This window comes from the organism of the source record quoted next, unplaced genomic scaffold (assembly GCF_019419815.1).
Source record: "Pyrus x bretschneideri cultivar Hongxiangsu unplaced genomic scaffold, Pyrus_bretschneideri_v1 Contig18, whole genome shotgun sequence".
In the NCBI taxonomy this organism is placed as follows: Eukaryota; Viridiplantae; Streptophyta; class Magnoliopsida; order Rosales; family Rosaceae; genus Pyrus; species Pyrus x bretschneideri.
In genome coordinates, this window is record NW_025999479.1 from 254,285 (window position 1) to 267,630 (window position 13,346).

General features: G+C 39.1%; 1 pseudogene; it reads left to right on the top strand.

The window, feature by feature from the left end:
• The first annotated feature begins 9,243 nt into the window (after positions 1-9,243).
• On the top strand, positions 9,244-12,332 carry LOC103947895 (annotated as a pseudogene).
• The last annotated feature ends 1,014 nt before the right edge of the window (positions 12,333-13,346 follow it).

Genomic DNA, 13,346 nt, shown 5'->3' on the forward strand with positions numbered 1-13,346 from the left:
TGGCTATAAGGATCAGGCAAAAGGAAAATCGTTGGTACCTATGTCTCTGGCTGCACTGCTAGCTACTTGTACTTCGATGTTAATTGTTGAACTTAGAACTGCTTACTGATTCCCTATTAGGTGCTGGTAGCTCGATGCTAGTAGTAACTAAGGTTACATCATCACTATATATATCAACTATTTCATCATCATTACATCTCTAAACAGTATCGGGCACAACACTATAGTCAAGCGTCTGCACTTCATGTTTCCTCTTCCCCTAAAGTGAGGACTCAGGTGCTGGATAATACATAACAGAATTGATGCACAACATATCTATGGTGACAAATGTCTTCTTGGTGGGAGGATGATAGCGATGGTATCCTTTTTAATGGGATGTATACCTTACAAAGATGTATTTCACAGCTTTAGGTTCCAACTTACTGTGTTGTTGCTTATTCAAATGTACATAATCAACCTATCCAAAAACATGTGGTAGGCATACTCGGTGTAGGCGGTTCGGCAATAAGTGACTATAGAGTATCATGTGGAGTTTGGAATCAATAGTGGGAGACGGCACATTTGAATGAAGCAAAGACGCTTGAACCACATTGAGAAGGTGTTTATTTTTTCACTCAGCAACAACATTCTATTATGGTGTATACGAGCAAGTAGTCTAATGGACAATACCATGATCATCGAGAAAAGTTCGGAGATCATTATTTATCTATACTCTGCCATTATCACTATGAAGTACTTGTACCTGTACTTTATATTGAACAGTCACCATTTTATGAAATTTATAAAATACAGAAAATACCTTACTCTTGTTTTTCATCAAAGCAACCCACGTAATGCGAGTACAATCATAATAAAAGTTACAGACCAATGGACACCGCCCAAAGTAGTAAGCTTAGATGGACCCTAGAAATTAGAATGAACTAACATAAATGGTACTGAACTTTTATTCAAATTGGGTTAAAAAGAAACACGGTGGCCATGAGCCAGTTCACAAACATCACACTTAAAGCTAGAAACATCACTTTCGGAAACAAATTCGAAGACAGTTTCTAAAATAACCAAACAAGGCATGTCCTAAACGACGATGTCTCGACCAAATCTCAGACATACATTTTGGCTCCCTTTGAGAACTATCAACCGACCAAGCTTGAGTTAAGCGACGATTTCTCTCTGATGTCAAGTCATGTTAATACAACTTCCCCTTCTTAGTTCCGTAACCAATCATCCTCCAAGTTTGAATGTCCTTAAACACACAAAAATGAGGCAAGAAGACAACCCAACAGTGTAAGGTAATGGTTATTTGAGCCACATAAAAATGATCATAAGGAAGTGACGGAACCACAAGAATAGTAACAAGTTTATTATTATTAGTAAGGGGTGCCATACCCTTTCCAAGAGCAGGGGTGGCACCACCATTCACGTGGTAACATCAATCTAAGTAGATGGTCTTATGTTTCCAACAACTTTAGAAACAAATGTCATATGTGTAGCCAGGTTCTAAAAGAAGTTAGGTGCTAGTCGGGCGGTGGGTTGGGGTCTAGTGCTTAGGTGGCTAGGTGGGGCCTAGGCAGGCGCCTAAGTGGACTAGGCAGATTTAAGTAAATCTATTATATTTCGTGTAAATAAGTGTCTACTTATACTTAAAATATATATAATTTTATCATAAACTACCAAATAGAATGACATACATATTATGAAGTATTAAAACATAATGAAAACATGGGGAACAAGGATATAAGTGTGTTCATTTAAGTATGCAACAAGTCTTACAATTTATTGAAAAAAATAAAAATGCAAAATGAAAAGTTATCTATTTTCTGTCTAAGTGAGTCGCAGCCTAAGCGGGTGCCAAGGCAGGTCTGGGCGGGCTAGGCGGGTGCCTAGGCAGGCGCCTCAAAAGATCTAGGCCCCCTTTCTTAATTTTCAAATGCCTAGGTATTAGCCTGCCTCAAAAGATCTAGGCCCCCTTTCTTCATTATCAAATGCCTAGGCATTAATCGGGGCAGTGGTTAGCCGCATAGCGCCTAGATGGGGATTTTTAGAACAATGATATGCAGTAGCACTGGAGTTAGTTATCCAAGCATTATTTACAACAGAATCAGAAACTTTTAAAGCTTTACCCTTTTTACCTATAGAAGTGATCAAGGTTGTGGCTTGCTCATCCACAAGTTCTTGTTCACGCTTTGTCTTAGCAAGGGCAGCATGTTGTTTGCTGTTGTGAACATCTCGTTTTGTTCTCCACCCTTCATGATAACCAATTAGCTCGTAGCATTTGGCTTTTGAGTGACCAGGAAAATTGCATTGGGCACAATTGCCATGTCCAGTGCTTTCGGATGAAGCAATATAAGGCCGGCCACCTAAACTAGATTAATTAAACTGATTCTGAGGGAGACGGTTATGGACAACCATCGTTTTAGCATTCTTCCCTGAGCCCTTCATAACATCCTTCATGTCTGACTCGCGACGTACATAGTCATAAGATGCTTGAAGGCTCGAGGTTGGTTCTTTGGGCAGAACCTCACCACGAATTGGTTCAAACTCATCATCAAGGCCTCCCAGGAAAAGGAGAACTCACTGCTGCTCCTTGTGATGCCTGATAAATCTTAATATCTTTTTCACAACTCATGGATACCTTAGTGAAGTGATCTAACACTTGAAAATTTTAGTGAGTTTACCAAAGTTGGTAGACACAGGCCTCCCATTCTGTTGGAGGCGTGACACCTTCTTTTTCAAGGTATAAACTGACACTTCATTCTTCTCGTCAAAGAAGGCAGTCTACAAGGCTTTCTAGATGTCAGTTGCAATTGATAAGCTAATATATCGCTTCATCAGTTCTGGCTTCATGGAGGATAGAAACCAACTCTTGACTTTTTAGTCCTCGGAGTAATATTCGTCATACTTGGGATTGTCTTTGGCTGGAGCCTTACTCGAGCAACGAATATATCCCATCTTCTTTTGGTCTAGCTATGTACATCTCAACGAGAGGTTCACATAGGTCATAGTTGTGTTCATCTAGCAATGCTCGAGTATTAAAATCAGAGGCGTCAGACTAAACAACCGGAGTAAATACAAGGGGGTGATATTTATACGATACAAGGCAATATAATCCTGAATAATAGGGAAAATAAAATTAATTATAATAGTTACTCTTATAACTAGGAATCTTTTTTTTTTTTTTTTTTTTTTCTTTGTTAAACAATATATTTTGTTAGATTAGATACACAAAAGTCGAGATAATGTCATTGAATATTTTGCTTTTGGCAATAAATGTACTAACAAGTTACAAGTTGTGATCATTGAATCCCATCAATATACAAGAAAATGTCGATTAACGTCTTTGTATCTCCTTTTATATAGTTTACTAATTTGCTTGAATTAATTAAAGGGAGGAACTACGTATACAATTAAGTCTGAGACGAAAATAAAAGCATGTCTAGATTCCGGGAAAAAAAAAGAAGAGAACACTCCTTATTTGAGTGCCTTCAATCTTATGATCAAAACAAGGGAACTTTAACGAAAATCTTTTGGCACTGTTCACTTTAACAAAAAACCATATTTTTACATTAAAAAGTCAATCCTGGTACTATTCACTTTACCTTTTATTTTGTCCTTATCGTTAAAACTCATAGTTTTCAAACCCTTTTCATTAGTTTTCCTTAAAAACAATTGAAGACACTCCTAGACAAGGTTCTAAAAATGCTAGGCGCTAGTCGGGCAGCGGGCTAGCGCCTAGGCGGATTTAGGTAAATTTCTTGTATATCTAGTAAATAAGTGCATATTGACACTTACAAAAAATTATGCTTGTATGAAATCCATGGATAAGATAATAAAAAAATGACAAAATGTAAAAAGAGTATCCAACAAGTCCAAAATTTAAAAACGCATTAAGCATATATGCCATATAACCATAGTGAGGAGTATTGTAAGATGACACATGTACCACAAGTTCACAGCATAAAATGGAAAATAGGAGGAAAATAAGGAAATTTAGTAGTGTAAGATACTTATTTTTAGCATCCCGGAATTTAAGTTGATACACAACACACCTTTTCTATAAAATTAACAAAATTTCAAGGTATAATTAGAACTTAGACTTTAAACAAATTTTAAAAAAAACGAAATAAAATAAAATAAAAATAAAACCACCTAGCCGCCTGGCACCGCCTAGGGCCGCCTAGAGCCATCCCGATTTTTCCAACCGTTTTGCACAAAATCGCCTCAGTTCCAAGGCGCCGCCTAGGGCGTTTTTTAGAACAGTGCTCCTAGAAGGGAAAAAAAACTCATTATTTGATTAATTTTTATATCACGAGATAAAAGAATAAAATAGGGTATCATTGTAAACATGAATTTTCCTGAAACAAGAACACATGTACAAAATAATATTTTGTATTGATTTTGGGGTAACAATCTCTTGTACAATTTGATCCTTTGATTCTATGTTTGTAAGGTGTAGATTTATGAATGAGCTGTTGATCCAAAGGGTCGTCGGGGCTTGATCTAGGGATGAACAGTTGTGTGGATTTGTTGATGTTGTTCATCCAAAGGGCCGTCGAGGCTTGATCTTAGGATGAACGGATCTTGAAGGGCATTTGGGCTTGATCTTGAAGAATGGGTGTGTGAATTTGTTGATGTTGTTCATCCAAAGGGCTGTTGGGGCTTAATCTTAGGATGAACGGATGATGAACGATGAACACTTTCTTCAAGGGCTGTCAGGGCTTGATCTTGAAGGTTGAGGGAAGTTTCTTCAAGGGATGTCGGGGCTTGATCTTGAAGGAGGATTTGACAAAGAACGAAGAAGGCTTTCTTGATCCTTCGTGATTTGCTTGAGAGCTTTAGAGTTTCAAAGCTTCAAGATTTTGGTGTGATGTGAATTGGTGAAGTGAAATGAATGAAATTGGCTTCTATTTATAGACTTTTTCAAGGCCTAATTTTGAATATAATATTCAGATAAAATAAATCATTTCTGCCAGGTGTTGACACATGTCATATTTGATGACTTTTCTGATATATTTTGATTTTTCATTGAATCACTTGCTATGTGTACAATTTATGTGACACGTAAGCATTGAAATTTTAATTATTGGTCAACATTTATTTCACCGAAATTTCGATGTCTACAAATGCTCCCACTTCAAGCCGCGCCGTATACATGTGCTTGCCACATGTAGGAGATGCGTTTTGAAGTCCCTTAATGTAGATGTCGATTCTAGGGCCTTCAAGGCTTGATCTTGAAATAGACTGGAAATTTCTTCAAGGGCCGCTGAGGCTTGATCTTGAATTGGGTTGAAAGCTTTCTTCAAACGCCGTTGAGGCTTGTTCTTGAATTTTGTTTGAAACTTCTTCAAGGGCCATCAAGGCTTGATCTTGAATTGGGTTGGAGGATTTTCTGGTTTCCTCCGATTGTTGGCTTTCCACAGGCTTATTCATGAACTGGGCTGGGGGGTTTCTTCTACTAGACTTGCACCAAATGTCTGAATTTACTCCTTTTATGTGGAGCTAAATTTGATTCAAGGGTGGTGGAAACTTGATTTTGAATCGGACTTGTGATTTCTTCAAGGGCCGTTGGGGCTTGATCTTGAATTTAAATAGGACCACGAGCGGTTTTAGGATTCGGACACATGGCAAGTAGGCACGAGGTGAAGGTGATGGTCTGTTTCTTTGTTCAATCTTTCCAATTCATACCTGAGCAGTTTGAGTAACGGTATAATCTTCAAGGGTGGTGGACACTTGATCTTGAATCGGACTTGTGATTTCTTCAAGGGCCGTCGAGGCTTCTCGATCTCTTCAATTAGAACAACGATGTCGAGCTTGAATTTGACTTAGACTCCTCTGTCTGGATTATGCGGTTCTGCAGAGAAGGGCATCTTGCTATAGTGATTTGTTATAGCTCATCATGCTGCATTCTTCTCTGCTTGTTTCTTTTGCATAGCAGGAGTGGTGCGCAACTTTTTGCATTTAAATGGTCCTTCAGAGCATCACTTTTCAGCGACTCATTCGTGCTTAGCAGCTTCAGTGTAAAGAGCCAACATCATATCAATTGTCCTTGGGGTATTCGCTAAGGAAATTCGAGACCCATAAACAGCTGAAGACGAGCACTCAAGAGTAATGCTAGGTAAGCAACCAGGCAAAGGTTCCGGGCAATCAGTTCTAGATCGGAAGTTTGATTTCGGGTTCCGACTGATTGCTTTCTTTCTCCTTGTCTTGTAGGCAAGAGCAAGGACAAAGGAAAAGACAGGGAAAAAAAATGATATGAGATACCTTTGCTTTCGACCCTGATGATATGAGATACTTTTGCTTTTGAAGAAGTAGCGGATGAATCAGCACATGTATTTGTTGTGTTTGTCTCCACATGCTTCGATGCATCATTTTTTGCTTGCCTTACCTGTTCTCCAAGCATCTGGTATTTTGTCTGGAAGTACATCAGTAGTTGAAGATGAGTACTCGAGAACGAAGCTAGGTGAGCAATCAGGGAAGGGATTCGAGGCAGTCGGTTCTTGATGGGAAGCTTGATTCCAAGTGCTGACTGATCGCTCTCTTTCTCCTTGTCATGCAGGGAAGAACAAGAACAAAGAAAAGGACAGGGAGAACGCATGCTATGACATACTCCTGCTTTTGACCTTGATGATATGAGATACTTTTGCTCTGGTGTGACCTAGTTGAAGAGGTGTTTTCAGGGGGGAAGAAAACTGAGTATGTTGAGAGGTTTGGTTGTAGATGCATTCCTGGTAAGGAAGAAGAGCCAGGTGTTTCGGACATGTACCTTGCCATGGAAGATGAAGGTTGACATATATAGGGATTTTAATAGCAGGTAGTGGTGGGGGTACGGCTTTGTCACCCACGCTTGTCGACAAAAGTGTGGTAGTTGGAATAGTGAACTCCATGCGTTTTCAACTTTGTCAGAGATCTTTGACAAAGTTGCACGTGTTATCTGACAAGCTGAGGTTGCGTCTGAAAAGTGTTGACGGATTTTATGCAGGAAAATCCGGCTTTTGAAATTCGGAGAGTAGTGTCTCTTCGATTTTTGGATTGGTGGCTGCATTGCCTCTCTTTTTATAGAGGTATCGATCACATCCAACATGTACACTTTGAAGATTGCCTGCTAGTGAAAATTGTCTCTGGTGTATTTATGAGATTTTACTCCATCTAACCCTTTTCTTTTACCCTTTTTTTTTAAAATGGCCTACCCATCTAACATCTGCTTAGATTTGAGTCTTGGGAGCGATACAGGCGTGTCGTGTCAGGGAAATATATGGTGTCCATCCTTCTTATCTTCGAATGGCCCTTTTACAATTGAAGACTCCGTGATGAGATGCAACATCGGCTCAGGTAGTAGCTAGGAACATCCTTACTCCTAGAGATAATAGGCTACTTTCGAGATGGACCGATAAGTTGGCTGTCTAAAACTCCCTGGCTTTCAATGTTCAGTGTGCGAGCTCTGTGTCTAATATGGGCCAACGTCTGCTTGCTCGAACTCGCCAAGTTGAATCATTGATAGTCGAGGTGGCAAATCTTAAATAAGAGATCAGAAAGCTCAAGTGCGAAAATAAAGATTGGCACCTGCTTGCAAATAATTATTCGAAGAGCATGAAGAGGAAGCTTGATCAGCTGCAGGACTCTGAAGGTCGGATTCAAAGTGACCATCAGAGGTTTGTGGCTGTACTCTAGAGGCACTTTTTGCCTTTGTCATCTGGAGCTCGACCAAGCATTGAGTCTCCGAATAATCAACCTCTTGGGCCTCTTCTCCCTGGAGTTCCGCCAAGTACTGTGGCGGCACGTAAGCAACCTTTGTGAAGGTTTCCCTTTCTTTCCTTTTTTTTTTTAATTTTATTTTATTAAATCATACTTTTCCAAGGTGGTGGGTGCACTATCCTTCCCCTAATTTCTCCTTTTCAATAATTCTGTCGCCACCACTTATTTTCCTTTTCCTTCTTCACTTGCTAACAGTAGCTTGCACCTTCTTTTTGTGTGTGTGTGTGTGTGTACATGTTCTAATGATGAGTATGGTAGATTAACACTACTGGGTTCCTTGGTGGCCTTCCTCGCTGCATTGCGTTCTTCTCGCATGTGGACGATCTTTTTACTTGCACAGTCACCTTATTACATTCTTCACTGCATGCAGATTGTTGTTTGCACAGTTATCTTATTACATTCTTCACTGCATGCGAATTGCTCTTTACACAGTCATCGCACCATTATTTGTACAGTCCGCACTTCTTTTGCTTCTACAGATTCTGCTATATATATATAATGTACATATATGGGATCGAATCGTCACTGCACAACCATTGCATAGCCACTGCATTACTTGCTGTCTTGCATCCTGACTGCCTTATCCTGCAATCCTGCATTACTGCTGACTACAATCACCACTGCGTGCACTGTTTCTTCACTGCACTGCATTCTTCACGTCTGCTGCCTACTGAACTTGATGCTAGACAAAACGAAGGTAGTCGCCAGCAAATTCCTTTGCAAGTACAGGTTTGAAGGTTGCGGTGAAGGAAGAAACGAAGGTAGTCGCCAGCAAATTCCTTTGTGAAGCCTTTACGCAGTGAGCGTACATTCATATATATATATATGTGTGTGTGTGTGTGTGTGTGAAAGGTGATTGTCCCATCATCGTGTGTGCGTGTGTGTGTGTGTATAATGTAATAAAATGTGTCTATATATATATAATGTGTGTACCCCATTGATGGATTTTTTGTTGTAATGCTAGGAATCCTTAATTTTGAAAGAGTAGAACAGGATGCTGGGATCCACATGAAGCTTTTCAGAGATGTGGTAGTTGGTGGCGGAGTGAGCAAGATTTGTGTATACCTGTGCTTTCTACTGCCTAGTGTTTATGCAACAGACTGCAACGGGGTTCCACTGTGTAGTGCCTTTTGATCATAGTTTTCCCTCAGTGGTGCGCTGACGTGTGGTGCTGTACAAGAGACTGCAGCAGGGCTTCTCTGTGTAATGTTTTTTGGTCACAGTTTTCGCTTGGTGGTAATGTCGTCGTGCGGTGCAAGAAATTGCTCGCGTAATTGTTGCGGGGTTGCGTAGTAAGATTACGTGGCATTTTGGTTTCTTTGCTACTGTAGCGTGCTTTGAAGGACCGTCTTGTAGCTGCCCTCTTTGCCTTGCTGCTCAATTTTTGCGGCTGATTTTTTTTTTTTTTTTGTTGCAGTCATAGTATTTTTTAAGTGTTTTAAGAGCAACACCATCACCATCCTTGCGAAGGAAGGTGATTTGCAAGATAGGGGAATGACGTTGAAGGTTTACGCACCACTGACTGGTCCTAAGACACTTGCTCTTCCCGCAAATGACAACTCCATGCATATTAAGTCGTGGTCTTCTGAAGTATCTTGGAAGGTGGTAGACTCTGTTCGACCAAATACAGAAAAGAAGGCGTGCACATTAAGGATTCTTATCTTGAACCCTTCGCATCATGTTCGTGACAATCATCCGGCTTCGTTTGGTCTGAAGCCAAGTCCAACTTTGTTGTTGTCAACTCTGTAACCATGCTCTTTCAACTTCTTTTGAGTCTTGGTAAGGTTATGTTCTTTGTCGTTAACGGTGTTTGAAACCTTCATTCCAGGATTCGAAGAGGAAGCGAAGTCATACCTAGCCTTCGACATGAGTTTGTAGGCGTTTGGAGTTGCTGTAACATTGTGTTGTTCAATGTTTAAATTCAATAATCTTTGATTGTTTCTCTATTATGTGCTTTCATGTAGAGAACTTTTGAGGAATAATTTGATTGTGATGCGCTAATTCCATTCAATTCAATGACTTAAGGAAAATCTGAGGGTTAATTTAAGTGTACCTAATTAACTTGGGGTGTTGAGGTTCATGGTTCATTGAATAAGCAACTGGAGATTGTTTTGTATGCAAGTATGTCATGTGTGGAGAAAAACATCCTAGCTAGCCCGTCATCTATCTATTTCTACCAAATTTGTGCAAATCTGCCTAGTTTTAGTTCTTGTTTTGTTTACTTTATTTTCGTCCAAAACCAATTCCCCCTTTATTTTAGAGTGTCTAACTAGTTAGGATTTGTTTTAGATTGTGTTTCCAAGTGTTTAGAGTCAAGTTAAAACCAAAATTCGTCAAAAATTGTGTTTAGAGTCAAATCTGCCCAGTTTGTGTTTTTAGGCAGTTTTGAGTGTTTTTAGCTTATTTTGAGTCTTGTGAACTTGTTTTGAGTCTTTTAAGTTTAGTTAAGTGTTTTAAAGCTTAGTTTTATCTATTTGAGTTAGTTTAGAGTGTTTGGGACTGCAGGTCTCACAGCATTGAACCGGTTCAGATAATTGACACATTTACAGATAGCGTAATGTCTGTCTGTTTGACAAAGACCAAAATTATTGGTGCGTGTTGATGGAACTGTTCGAATAGTCGACATGCGTATTAGGAGGTAACATTGTTATATTGCCCTGAAAATTCAGAGATTAAACCCATATGTTTTACTTGGTTACTTTGTGAACAAAATTCTGTGAAAATCTTTTTCAAGAGCTTACCGCAGTGATGCTTAATGTTGTATTCTATAGAGAACTATCCGATGACTGGAGGCGACCTGTAAACTGCATCTCAATGTCAAATGATGGTAACGGCATACTCGCCGGCTGTTTAGATTCAATTTTACATCTAATTGATATGTACACATTTGATTTTACTTACTGTAGATTTGTAATTTTGCTTAATTTGCTCGCAGGCACCTTTCACTAATTCTTTCTTATGATCTGGTGAATTACTTCAAGAATACAAAGGACACACTTGTAATATGCAGCCGTGTAGCGCAACTGCTTTTGCGATTTTTATTACTATACCATCCCCTTCATGTGTGTTCTCAGCTCTTTTGATCATTATTCCTCCGTATCATGTGGTGACCTTGCAATATTTGACACAGGGTACTACGTAAGTTCTACTCTCATTGTTCACGAGTTCTTATCATTTTCATTGGTTATTTTTCTGTACCAAATTGGACTGCTGCCTTACCAATACCGATGCCCATGTAACTGGTGGGTTGGAGGATGGTTACATTTTCTTCTAGGGTCTGGTAGATGCATCGGTGGCAACAAGTTTCAGAGCACATTCGTCAGTGGTAAAGCTTAATTGAACAAATTTTATGTGTATAAAATTTGTACCTGTGACTAATCCATCCTAATTGAACAAGATTGTCAACAGATAAAGAATAAGAAGTTGTCTTTCATCATATTGTTTCAGTTTTGATACATTTTCATCATAAGAATAAGGTTTATTTCTTTGTGTTTCCTTGTTAATTGCTCTTCTTTTTTAACTTTCCCTATATTTTTTGCTCTTCAATTGTGTTAGCTTTTCGTAAAGCTTTTTCTTTCTGTATATTGCGAACTGGTACATACTTAAATGTCGTCCTTTTTGTTCCGATTTATTGTCATAGAGTAGACAACATCATGGAGGTTGGTCCTCCCTCTTACGAAATGCTTCCCTCAAATAGAATTAATCAGACTGTCCTTTTAGAACTTGGGGAGCTTCTTCAGTTCATCACTGCTATATATCTGTGGGAAGTTGGCAACCTCATAAAAAATTATTGCTATCTCCCCAGAGCAAATTCCAAAAATAACTTCTTAAGGGCTGTTGCTTGCAGGGTACCTTAATAATGTATTTGTTTTTTACGTGAAATGGTAAAGAAAACACAAACTCAAAAGACCAAATTGTGAAATAGTCAAAGTTTACCTCACAGGACTATTCTGTGATCCCAAAGCAAACTTCGTCGAGGATTGTGTTGCAACATTCATCATGTGAAAATTTTCAAGTTTTGTTTTCCATGTAATGACTGGTTTGGAATACTATGTTAACCAAAAGTTGGTTGAATTTTCTTTTACAGGTCACAAGTGTCAGTTATCACCCAAAGGACAACTGCATGATAAGTTCATCGATTGATGGAACCATTAGGGTGTGGAAGATTTGAGTAACATAAGCAATTAAGCAACTGCTCAATGCGTTGCAGTTTTGTACCGACTTTCTTGCCTGCACAGAGATTTTCTAGTGACCATTCTACTGTACAAAGGACAAGTATGTTCAAGAACCTTCGGCTGATATAGAAATTTGCTATATACCTTGATTCGTCAAATATTTAGGATTTTCCATCAATTTGCACAATGTTTTTGCATTGACATGGAGTACATAAACCGTTGAAATCACACCCAAGTCAAGCCCCATATGAATACTAATCGAAATCCCAGTGAAAGAGTGAGAATCTGCAGAGACAAGATAATGGCTCGCACACAGGGAAGAGAATTCTCTTGTCTGATGCTTGTCACCGACGTCACATTCATGGTAAAGTGATTGAGGAACGACATGAGAGGCCCTGAGAGAGCTTAAAGTTGAAGCCTCAAGTGGTTTAGGAGAATATCAAGAGGGTGAATTTTTTAGGAAATAAGTGCTTTACTTTTGCCCCCATTTAAAGTAATGTGTCACACGAATGGTCATCTATAGCAAAGCCCAGTCAATTTGTCCATGAAAAAGGCACCATACTTGCATTTTTACGGATATATCCCACACAAGAAAATATGCATTGGATTGCATTTTCTGTGTATTTTCGTGTCTTGTTTTGGTTGTATTTAGGCATGGATGATGAAGAACTGAATCCACGGAACACAAGCCTAGAGGAAACAACCCTGAAATGACATATATGTTGGTTTTTTCAGCCCATGATGAGTTGTCCTAAGTATATTAGGAATTATAGAAAGCATTAAATTGTTCACCCAATTAAACTTGTTTTCCCAACCAATTAAATTATAGCCAGCAAAGGTGCTGGTGCGAACACTTGAGTCAAAGCTCTATACACTCTCCCATAAATCTGCGGCAAATCGCGAAAAACACACAGTAGTTGATCAAATATGAGGATGGATGGAAAGATGACTGAACCAACTGGTGAAATGATGGAGTGGATGGACTGAGGGAGATGGGGGAAACGAGTGATTCGGATTTGGGGTTCAATATGGCGAAATCAACGGCAAGAAGAGACATGATGGTGTTGTTAGAATCAAATAGCCAAGATCAAGATTTAAGCCACAGTAAACACAATCAAGAAAGCATAAAACCGTTTACATATGAACTATTGTATTCACACTAACCTGATGAACCTCTATTGGAAAATGCCATTGCAGCATCTGTCCAAATTCTGTATGCTGCAACTTTTCTCCTCTCTGGGAGAACTCTTAATGCTCTAACTAAGAATAGGGCTTAGTTCTTGACTGAGCGTATGTCTATGAGAGCAGAGATTACAGCATATATATATACATATACCTCTCCTAATCCAATGAGGATTTCCTATTACAATCCGCTTAGGAAACAACTCATGTTTCCTAGTCTATGTCAGTTCTTCTCCATGA